General features: G+C 45.0%; 1 protein-coding gene across 3 annotated transcripts in view; it reads right to left on the reverse strand.

The window, feature by feature from the left end:
* lnx2a (ligand of numb-protein X 2a) overlaps positions 1–12,112 on the reverse strand; it is a 43,662-nt gene that overhangs the window by 25,934 nt on the left and 5,616 nt on the right. For 2 of the 3 annotated variants that reach the window (XM_088638811.1, XM_088638810.1), the window contains exon 2: positions 9,614–9,711. The exons of the other annotated variant lie outside the window; for it this stretch is intronic. The gene's annotated coding sequence lies outside the window, so the exon portion shown is untranslated. The remainder of the gene's footprint in view (positions 1–9,613; positions 9,712–12,112) is intronic. 3 annotated transcript variants of the gene reach the window in all.

Raw genomic sequence — 12,112 nt, forward strand, 5'->3', positions numbered from 1 at the left:
CATATTACCCTAGCATAATTATTACCTGCAGTCCTGAGCTTCTGATGGATGTTTCCCCTCTATCTGGGGGGATGCTGCCAGTGTGCACTGGTTTTATGTGCATCTCAGACTGTGCAGGACAGACACCTGAAAGTGTGCTAGAAATTGTTCAGTGATACAGTACTGTACATCAGACTATGCAGCAAGATAGTCTATAAGAAGAGTTATAAATGAGAGAGATAAGGTAACTTATATCATCAGCTGAATTTCCCTGATTACTTTTCTCTTTTCTGTTACATAGGCTGTGCAAGAAGAAACTACTTTTCTCTTTTCTGTTACATAGGCTGTGCAAGAAGAAACTCCTCATGCCCTTAAAAAATACGTTTTCTGTGACCTTCTCAGTCAATATTTCTAAACATTCCAAATTAACATAGCTGACAAAGATGCCAGTTATGTATTCTCTATTTTTTGTTTCAACAGCAGCTCATTTAGCAGGTTTAAAAGAGATGGGGGTAGCCAGAATAATTCTCTAGAGAGGCTGCTCTCACCATCCCATGAGTTACTTCATAGTTCATAGCTATGTGATGCCTGTGACAGGTTAAAAGCTGAATGTTTCTAGGGGTAGGAAGTCTAAGGAGTCTGCTGCTCCTTCTGACTCATTCTCCCCTGCGTACGGGGTCATAGCTGGTAGCTGAGAGTCATAAAACACACAACTGGTGAACTGAAACAAAGGAACATGAGCAATTCTGAATTATTTTTTAAAAACAAAAGAGGCAGAAATGCAATGCACTAGAACACTGAAACATACTCAAAAACAATTAATTACAACCCCAAAGAGACATAATAAGACAGGACTCTACTGACACAAGGGTTTTTCCAGTTAGCTTGAAGAGACAAACAGAACTTTGAGTCTCCACATGCCCACGTATAAAAAGCTCTGAACCCAGGAAACAGGTTGGTCTGACAGCTGTAACATCTGGAAGTGTTTCCCAACCAGGTGAACCCAGACAAGCTGTTCTGCAAGCCTAGACTCTCCTGCAGACTAAAAGTATCTAATAAAACAGCCCCAGGAAAAAAGGAAGGGGGTGTGTGAAAATCTGTTCTGAAGCTTACTCTGAAATGCTTGAGCCACGTCAATGTGCGCGGCCCATTTAACATGCAGGTCAGGCTGACTTACAGGAAATGCTGATGTCTAGGCCCGCCTCAAAGGAGCAGAAAGGGAAAAGGCATGAGGAAAGCACCTGGAGGTCAGTGAGGGCAACAGAAAGTATAGAGCTGAACATGTGTTCAGCTGGACCTTGCTGACTGAGAAGACAAGACAGCAGGTGATCAAACAAGAGGTCAGCCCTCAGTCCCAGTAGGTCACCGAAAGGAGAGGGGGAGTGAAAACGAAGCTGGGACAGGCAGGTGTAAGCGTGTATGCACTCCAACACTCATGTTCTCGCACACGGACTCTTACACAACCCAACACACAACACACAAGAGCTCTGGTTCATACTACACCTAGCTGACACAGCAAAGCACCAGAGGAAGCTAAGAAAATGTTTCATCTTCACAAAGCTGCTCGACTGTGTTTCCACGTTTCACGTTTTAAAGGTGAGGAAGACAAAATGTCCAAGTCTGCGATGACTGCAGGTGCACTGCTCATCTCCATGCTTCACTGTCCTCTGCGTGGTTTTCCCATGCTTTGGCCTTCTGTCCGAGAATCCTTCTTAACTTTTCAAACTATTAGGGAAGCGAATAATCTCGTTTTGGGATCTCCCTGTGGCATGGGGGCCGGAAAGCCCCGTCCTCACTCTTGTGGAGCGCTCTCCCCAGGCCACAGCCATGATGGGACAGCGCATGTCTCGGGGCCTGACTCAGACTGTGACGTCCATAATAAACTGTGATGTTCTTTAATAAAAAACCACAGGCAGGATACTGCTAAAGCTGTAGGATTATGGGCCTAAAATAATCCACCGCAATAAAAGAACAAAAGGGCATTAAATGAGCCTTGGGAAGAGCAACTCTGGTTAGGAAGCTCTGAGCTGTCCAGGTCAGTGACTGACATATGTGAACTCCAAAGACTGCAAGATTGCAATTGCAGAGAATCACCACACCCCAGTGTACTCCTGAGACTCACACACGCTGCTTCCAGGCACTTCAAGTTTAGTCTCTTAATGTCACACAATTCAGAGAATGATTCCTTCTTTCTCATTGCTAGTCCCAGTGCCGTTGACATGGTATATACAGCAGCCAAGCCTGCAGTGTTGAACTTGAAACTCAAAGAAAACAAAAAAAAAAAACACTTGTCCATTAACACAAATCATCAGAATGCCGAATTGGCAGCAACTGTGAGCTGGTCTGTGCATCATCATGAAAGACCGCATCCTGAGATCTGGCATTCAAACAGAAGAACAAACTGGTCTTCTGTTTCAATGCCAACTGTTTGAAGAACAAACGTCATCCACCTCAGGCGTGCAGCACCCACCTGGGTGGGGTCACTCTGCACCAGTAGCCCCACTTCACAGCAGATCAGCTGGGGTAGTGACAAACTACCTCACCTTTCGCGCTGACGGGAAACTTTATGAAGCCTAGTTTGCACAAGCTCCGTGAGGAATTTAGCTAGGAGACTGAGGTTAGCACCCCTGTTGTCACAGAAATTACCATGGGGTCTTCAACAACCTCAGTTTAAGCTCTCACCCAGAGAAGGGTGCTGTAAACAGCATGGTGTCCAAGGTCACTATGCTGGAGTACAGGTCTGTAAACTGTGGCCCAGAGGGAAGAGCACCACCTACTGGTCCACCAAAGTCATCTACAGCAGCAACCTGCTTTTCTTTCGAAGTCACCTATTCCAGTATTCATGTTCAGCCTGGAGGGCGACAGGCTGTGAGGTGGTCACTGCCCTCCAATATTTAGAAGTTACAGAGGAGCTCCAGACATCCAGCCCATCAGGACTGATGTTACAGATTCTTGTGAATGTGCACTCTATGTAGCACCAGAACAATGCAGAAAAAAAAAAAACTTGCTAAAATGCTCGGGCTCAGTGCTTGCTGGAATAGTAAATAATACATATGCTCCCCATGCTATTAAATTCTGAACTCCAAACCCACACGTACTTCAGCTGTAATATACTTTTGCGCCTACCCCATTAAAATGAATGCTAGGTAGCGGCGAGGTAATTACATAATACATTTTTCATTCCATCCTGCTTCCCAGCAAGCCTGCACGGCTCTATCCAAATGCTCCGAGCGCTGCCGCGCAGCAGGGGAGGGGAACAGAGAGGGCGCACTCCACCGGGAATGTCCCACAAGGGACACTCTCGCGCGGGGCACAAATTGGATGAGCCGCCTGAGCGAAACCGCAGAACCCTGACCCCCGCTCCCGGGGCCGTCTGTGAAGCGCATAACCCCCTCTCAGACCCAGCAGAGCGCCCAGATTAAAAACCCCGCCGCAGCGCTCCTTCCTTCCCCCCAAGGCTGTGTCGGCAGCTCTTTCTCCAACACTGGAAAGCCAGCCAATTCCAGAGATTTTTAATTGTTATTACAAATGAAACTCCCAAAGCTTCTGCACGTTTTGGCCTCTGTGAAAAGTTGGGACTGGGCTGGAAATGATGCATTCATCAAAACTTTCCGCTCCGAAAATTTTCAGATGAACACCTTTGTTGCCAAACGCTCTGTAACTCAGGGGTTTCCAGTCCTGGTCCTGGCCGAGCGTAATTAGCTACCTCAAGCCTCAACTGAACTAACATGTTGCTCGATTGAAATATTTACAATTTTCTTCTTCTACTCAACAGTTTGGAATTTTATTTTCCTTATGAAATGCAATAGTGAGAGGCAGCGTGCAACATGTTTAAGAGCTGAAAACAAAGTGTAATCCTATTACTAGGACAATTAGTGCTCGTGTGCACCGGGGAGCCCAGCTGGGCTGAAAACCAGCCTCCAGGCCTAGGACTGGCAACCCATCCTTTAGCCTGCATTCTCTGGTCCTCCTCAGGGTGGGAAGAAACAGGCCGGAGGGGGAAGGACTACATGCACAGGGAACTGAAGGTCTTCACCTGAGCCCAAGCCTGCTGTAGAATGTGTAATCGCACTCCGTCAGTATGCTCAGTACAGCAGACTGCAGGGACACCAGCAGAGACTGGTCAGGAGTGGAGCATATTTTGCAAAGGCTGGAAAAGAAAAGTTTTATTTATGGTAGGAATTCTTAAAGAATGCAGAGCTTGTCATCCCATGCAGAACTGTATACAGTCAGCCTGACACCCACTAGCTATTATGGGCTGAACGGCTTGTTCTCCTCTCCTCAACTCCCTTCATTTCTTATCTACATATTTCTGAAAAAACCCCTGTGCACTGTAACTCAGTCGTCATGAGTGCTGGAGGAGGCTGCGCAGTGGACACTGTTTTCATAACCCGTGATCTGCATGGATTTATTTCTGCCACTGGTGCACAAGAGCAGAAATCTTACACTTTCAAGCCACATAGGGATTACTGCCTCTCCTAGCAAACAGAATTCCTGCGTAGCTTAAGAGCTCTGTGGTCCCACAGAGGGTCATGCTCCAGTGATCAATTCTAGTGCCCAGCTCTGCAGGAAGACCTTCTTGCTGGCTGGCTGCTGACACTGCCTTGCACACAGGTGACAATGTGGGCCAGACTGCAGCCACATTGCTGGGAGAGCACAAGGTATACTACTCTCTGTGCAAATGCAACACAAACTCCTGGGGTTCACAGAGTGCAAAGCGTTCTTAAATTCAGACACAATCCAGCTATTTGGAGCTATCCAGAATTCAAGTCACAACACTGCTCATCACTAACAAGATGCAGCTGTAAAAAAATGTTAGTTTCACCATGACACCTCCAATGACAAAGGGGAGGCTTCTGGGTCTGAAGAAAGGATCTCACGTCTGCAGCAGTGTTGGAGCCCCATTTGACACACAGCCTTCATCGCTGTTGTGTTTTAAGGTTGGCATATTCTCCTGTGGAACTGCTGCAATCCCAATGAAAAAAGAAAAGATACAGAACCAAAATGACATGGAGGAGTATGAATCAACACACTCAAATAATGAACCTGCATTGTCTGTTTTTTGAATTTGTGCTTTTGGTAAGAAGTAAAGAAACTCAAAGTATGCAAAGTATCACAGATACTTCATATTAAATTTAACAACATTGCGCTGAGCTTATTTTCAGTTACAAAAATCACAGTTTCAGGTGAACAATTACTATCAACCTATGTTTTACTTTCAGTACCCATCATGCAGCACTGCAGCTGTCCTGAGCTTCCAGTGATCTCCGAGCCAGGGAACAGGTGCACAAACAAACACTTTGCAGATCTATTTATAGCGATCCACAACAAACCACATCCTTTAACCCTGCAGATTCCAACAGCACCATTTAACCCTGCATGTTCCTAAACGCAGCTGGCCAAACATGAAAGGTCTGAGCGATTTACCATGGTAAAAAAACAAAGTCGGTGGAGTACCTAAAAGGGGTTCACAGCCCTCAAAGATAATAATTTTTAAACTGTCAGCACACACAGAGCAAACATATCAATAAATGAGGAAGACATTGATCGCCATACTCTCATTCCGCTGCGCTCCCTGATAAACACTGTCCCATAAACTAAGATGTGCTGTATGGGAATTTTACCCAGCACGGTCATGCGCTCACCGGGGGCCCAGGGCTGATGGAGACATCTGGGCAACACCACAGAAATAAATGTAAGGAGTAAAAGCAGTTTGCGTCTGACCCACTGCAGTGGTCCATGTGAAAACATACTAGCCTTCTAAAAAGAAAAAAAAAACCACCAGAGGATATTTGTGCTGACATTCATGACAAACATTCTCACCTCAAAATATGCCCCTTGTTAGCAAGCATACCTGCCACACCTCTTTCCACATTCTGATAGTCTACTAGAGCTAATTATTTTTCTATTTGGTCCATCTCTCAGCTTCTGTCTCCTGTCAAGCTTCTTTACACTTCGGTGATGTTCAGGTCAAGTGGCAGGGCACACTAGCACCTCGTTTTTCCTTCTGATTTCAGGAACTCAGTGTTAGTCTGGCTGGGGGGGGGGGGGGGGGTCTTCATATTTTAGAAGGGATGGGTCACATGTCAGTAGTTTGGAATTCACCATGTAATGGGGCTGACCGCCAGCCCCCTATCCCATTCCGTTGTCTGCCAGCCTGCGGACCTGTCCCTTTTCAATGTCTCCTTAACGCAACTAATTAAATGATAAATACCTTGAATCGCTCGATGCCTGACCCAGATAAGCGAGAGAAATGAATCCCGGGCGATTTACAAACACGGTTTTGACTGATCCAGCTAATCCAGCAAGGTAGCGGAAGAGCACTCTTTCAACAAAGATCTCAGCTGGCAGGACTCGAGCAGGCAGTTGTCTAGCTCATTAAAACAGGGCCCAGGGTTAGGGAAACGAGCCAGGCAATTCTAATAATCCAGTCTGACAGCCCCCGCACTCCGAAACCCATCTGCCAACAGCAGCATAATCACTCTTAATTCCTTCCATTAAATCATGCCCATTTCACCACCATGAAATGGTCTTTCCAATGCCTGCAGTGTAAGGCCACAGAACAGAACCACAGGACAGCCAGCCTGGGACTGCAGGAGTTACACACACCCTGTAGCACTGAATTCCTACACCAGGGAAAGGCAAACATCTGACACATCTGTCACAGCTGTTATAGTACAATCCCAGTGCTCTGCGCCACTGGTGTCAGTGGGATTGGAATTGGGATTGGCACTGGCCAAGGCAATTCTTCATAGAAGGCTGCAAAACCCTGTGTAGCCTTCTGTTTACAGAATCAGTTACCTAATGGTGAACAACGAACTCAAGAGTAACAGGGGTTCTGAAAGGGTTTTCAGAAAGGGGTTTGAAAGGTAAGGATTTAATCTCAATTAGACACATTCTAATTTTCAAGTGGAATAGAACTGACTTCATTTCCAGCAAAGAAACTAACACTGTTTGGTTCAAAAAATTAAAGAGTGGCATGTTTCTTTCTAACACTCCGGGTTGGAGTAATATTAGGAAAGCCCTGAAAAACAAACAATTTAGAAGCCACAAAGACCCAGCACAGTGCCGTGCGGAACACCTAAACACATTTCCCTAACAGATCAGCAGATGCTTCTGCTATCAGTGAACAAGTCCATAGGACAACAGCCAGGTATTAATGGAACTCAACAGTGGATGCTGCCCTCTCTCAGGAAGCTGAGGTCAGAGGGCAGAAGTCAGAACATGACAAGTTTGGAGAGCTGTGCCTAAACAGCTCCATGGCCTTCAATAGGCTACAAGAGTTCATCAACAGCTCAATTCTAATGACAAGTTGCCACAATATACCTGCACAATGCTGAAATTCTGGTTAATTTCCCATGTTCAATGAATTTATTTTGCTTTGAAGTGGTTTATCACATTGTGTACCATGTTTTATGATACCTCCCTGGGCTTTATAGTTTCTTATCATGTTCCTTGCCAAGCTTTAGGATATTGAAATGTGCTTTTTCCACAAAGCAATTCTAGAAGGATTCTGAGGAATATTAAGATAAATATTATGAGCAATATTATGATGAGAGTCACAGTAATTTTATTATTTAATATAATTTTATAATTATGTAATATAATAATGTAGGAAAACCACTTCTTACAGCACCAAACAATCACTTACACCCAAGAGCGAGCTTTCACTCCAGGTCTTGCATCCTAGTACTGCCCAGGCCCAGCCTTCCTGAGCTTCTGAGACCTGAGAAGCCCAGTCTACAAGCTGGTAATGCTGCTATCCAACAAGGGCACCTGTAGTGAACTATCCACCACCCAATCACATTGTTGAAGTGGACAACTTTCTCTCAATCTGTCTTTAAAGAAAAGGCTTAATGAATCCCTGGGATCGATTAGCTACTGAGTAACCACAAAGAGCGAAACAGGCCGAAAGGGCTTCCTTTCTTTTCAGCCTTACTTACGGCATTACTTTGTTAAAATTGGCCCATTGAAGCACCTAATTAGGTCAATCTGGCAGCAAAGAGCGCAGAGGTGATAAAAACACAAGAACATCCTGCGGAGGCCTGAACCCCAGTTCCTCCCAGTGTTATACGGCACAAACTGCAATTACACCGAAAGCTGGCATACTGTTAAATTAACAGCCCACAGGCGGAGAGAAGGAGAGAACAGGCTTAGCTCTGGGGTCTACAAGGGCAGGGAACTGCTTGCTCTGCTGGAGGATTCCTTCAGTCCCCTGCCTGCCCCCACTGGACTGAAACAGCAGTGTGACAAACAGAGTTGCTGCAACAAGGCTCTGGGGCTCGTTAAGTCTATAAAAGGTTTAATTCAATGGCCACACTGGCATCGTTCAGCCATGGCATTTTCTCAGTGCGAAAAGGCTCCTTTTGTGGAAATGATCTGTCCTCTCACCTCACACGCATCAGGGAGCTCAGGAAGTGCCTGCATGTTTTGTTTTGGACCCTTGTAGACTGGGCTGTCCTGCACCAAACACCCCGCTCCCACCCCCAACTCCCAGCTCTCTTGCACTGCAGGAATGATGCCGGGTTGGATAAGACAGAGCTGTGGGACGTCTGGCAATAATCTACATTACATAACTCCTTTGATCAAAGGAGATAAACGCCACTGGCCCACTCTCTCTCTCAGCCCCTGTTTTACTTCACAGAACAGAAGTCCTCCAGCATAAGCAGGATCCTCAATGCCTTAGTGAGTGCAAATCACATCAGTCAAGGCCCAAGCTCTGTTGGAAAAAAGAATAATATTCGTGCATCTGAAAAAAAAAATAAACGAATGGAAAAGAGCACTTGTGTGCAGAGTAAATCATGAGACTGTGTGCTGTCTCCAAGTTGCTTTCACTGATTGCAAATATATAGCAGCAACAGACACAAGTGTTGACCTGAAGCTCTGCAGAGGCTTCGCATTCCATTGCAAAGTGCTGAACAGTACCTTTCGTACCCAGCTGCCACAGTCAGAGTTAATCTGATACCAGTACTGCCCCAGAACTAACCCTTCATCCCACACAGGATGTCCCTGAAACAAACACCACATACTGTACACCACTCCCACCTCAGACACACAGGACTGCTTCAAGCAAGCCACCAAAAGCAACGAGGATCTGTGAATGTGTTTGTGTAAAGGCTATGCTTTTCTGTGCAGAGAGATAATGCCATTATCTTGTACTTAAACAAAAACATAATGCAATAAATAAAATAAAAACTCTTTTCATTTGACACCTTAAAATGTTTGCTTTCATTTGGGGCTCAAATTAAATTAAAAGCGGTGAAGGTAACATTTCTAGGTCACAAAATGTAATAAGGGATGTTACAGCATGTCAGTTTTATTGTTCATTAATTGGTGCTTCAGTCACAAGGTTTGTGTCTTTAATTTGGTTTTTTCTCTACATATTCGTGAATGGATAGAGAAAATAGAAATGCCACCCAGAGGTCCAGCCATTCACAACTCCCGCAACCTGGTGCAATATCACACTCAAGATTTACCATAGTTCCAGGATATTATTTTTCCAATCAGAGCCAAAACTCGTTCCAACTGTCACAAACGTGAAGGGTAGAGGAAATCAGCAGCAATGTGATGTGAAAGCATGACAGAGGTCTGTCAGCAGGCAGACAGTGCGTGTAGTGCAGCCCACTCCACTCACCACGCTGGGAAGTGACCCCCTCTTCTGTTCCCCTTCTGCTCGGCCCGGCCCGTCGCTCCGGCAGCTGAGTCCCGTTCAGAGCATACCGAGGCCCGGCCCTGCGGCGATCAAAAACCACAGACTGCGTCAGACCTGGCTCTGGATCAAATCCGCACGTGCCGTTGAAATGAGGAGACATTCACCGCAACACTTCTGTCACACACGGCACAGACCAAAATATTTATTCTGCTATAAACACATACACATAGAGTATAGACTCTTGCTGATGTGGGCACACACAAACAGAGACAAGCCCACCAGCCTGAGTGAATACTCCTGAGGACTCTAAAGGGGACAAGGCCATTTATTCATGCCTGCCCGACACTACCCAGCCACTGTTTTCAGTATTTGTTTAAAATTACCTACCAATTTCTAAGCTTAGCCCAAAATATTCCAGGATAAGTTGGGTCCCCCCTTGCGGTTTAATGGCAGCAGTAAGATGCTGGCAAACAGCTTAGTGACTGCCAGTCTCCCGCATTCAGAAATCCGCTCGGCGCCAGACACCACACTGCACAATGACCGGGAAATCTGGATTTTTGATCGGGAGGGTTCTGACCACTTGGTAATCTGGGAGAATAACGGGCAGGGAAAACATCCAGAGGACAAAAATATCCCTCCAAACAACAGGAGGAAGAACTAGAGATGGCTATCAATGATACTGTCTGAAAGGAAACACAGTTCCTCTAAATGCAGTAAACTCGTAAAGACTTTTATTAGTCACAAAAATGTGGGAATTACAGCGCATGGGACTAATTTACAAAAACAATTACATTAGAAATCTGTTTAAACAGCTCTGGGCTACTGCAATTCATTAAGTGCTGTTCAGTTTCACAGAGGTCATGTCCCAAGATGAAAGCACTGCAGCTTAACACTGCAAAATCAAAATGAGGATGAAAAAATGGCTACTTTGTTTTAAATCACAGACAGGTGCCCGGAGTTCAGCTTCTTCTTCTGCATGGCACGGCTCAGACTTACTGAGGCTCTGCTGGTTGTCTCCTTGACAATTTCTGTATTAAATCATGCTTATCTCATTCTGAAAGCTGCCTAGCTAAGACACACACTAAGCAGAAGGGCAGAGATACAAAAGAATGAATCCCTTCCCCTTAATGGATAATCTCTGCAATAATTAATGTTGTAACATTGTTTGCTTCTTTCTCTTTACAGGGAATCTGTTTTCTACAACAAAGGTGATTCCTCCACTGCTTACATAAGCTGAGTGCACTTGTCGCACATCTGTGGACAGATGTGCTGTACGACTGTCACGACAGTAGGGTGGGAGAGAGGGCATGGCTGTACTTAAAGGAATACACCCTTTAATCTTCATATCTGATGTTTTTTTGCATAACTGCAGAGACATAACATCTGCCACAGGCATCTTCCTAAGACAAGCAGACTATCTGTAATAGTATTTCTACTCCATCTAAAATAATCAGAGAATTCTCGCAAGGGCTTCCACAAGGTATTAATATTTATGCAGATTGCAATCAAACCAATTGTACCATAATTTTCATGCTCCTAATCTATCAAATTTTAATTTCAAATGTTCTAAACCAGATTACATATGTTCACACAGTCAACCAGGTTTGCAATATTAAATTCATAGCTGCTCTCTGTATCTCTGGGACTTTATAAAGTGACTCAAGGTTATTGAAGATTATGTCATACTGTATATTCCACAGAAACCGAGACTAGCACTAAAAGGACAACAGAGTGGTTTCCATTCTTGTGGATTAAACAAGGCAGAGGTTCCTGGGCGCTTCCAAGCACTGCTTGTCCCCAAAGAGAAAGGGATTAAGGATGGTTTTGATTTTGTCTGTACTGCCAAAAAACAGTGAGAAAACGGCCTGGTGTCGTGAGGGTCAGAGTGAAAGGATACATGCCCCAGAACAAGGGTTTTTACAAAAACAACAGAATTCAAGAATCCCGAATACAGTCTTACAGTCTGGGTGCCTACAATGCTGTTATAAGAGAAAGAAATAATCCCAAGAAATGTGCAGCAGAAAGGCACTCCAAACTTCCAGTATCAACCTTGTCCCAGATAATTCCTGGCATTGTTAGACAAGATTAGCCTTTCCTCCAGGCTGTTAATACATTTGCCACAAATTAAGAACTGAGCATATAAATCCCATGGGGGTCACGCAAATAGCACAACGTAAAACTGCCTTCGGCCCTCTGCGGGGCTCATCTGCAGCTGTGGGATGGCAAGGAGTGTCATCAGACTGCACGGTGTGCCAGTGCAGAGATCAGCTCACACTTCAAACCGCATATTCATTTTAAAGACTTGAGCAGAAAGAGCAGAGATGCATTCTGCAATTTTCTGCTGTTCTGTGCTTTGACAGCGGAGAGCTGTAATTATATTTATGAATCAAAACTAAAGGCGTGCGCCAGAATGAATTAAGGGAAACAGAGGGGAAGGAGGTCTTGATTTGCTTAAAGACCTGCTAGCTGTCCCATTAGTGA

The sequence above is a fragment of the Lepisosteus platostomus genome, chromosome 7, assembly GCF_059453375.1.
Source record: "Lepisosteus platostomus isolate fLepPlt1 chromosome 7, fLepPlt1.hap1, whole genome shotgun sequence".
Lineage (NCBI taxonomy): Eukaryota > Metazoa > Chordata > Actinopteri > Semionotiformes > Lepisosteidae > Lepisosteus > Lepisosteus platostomus.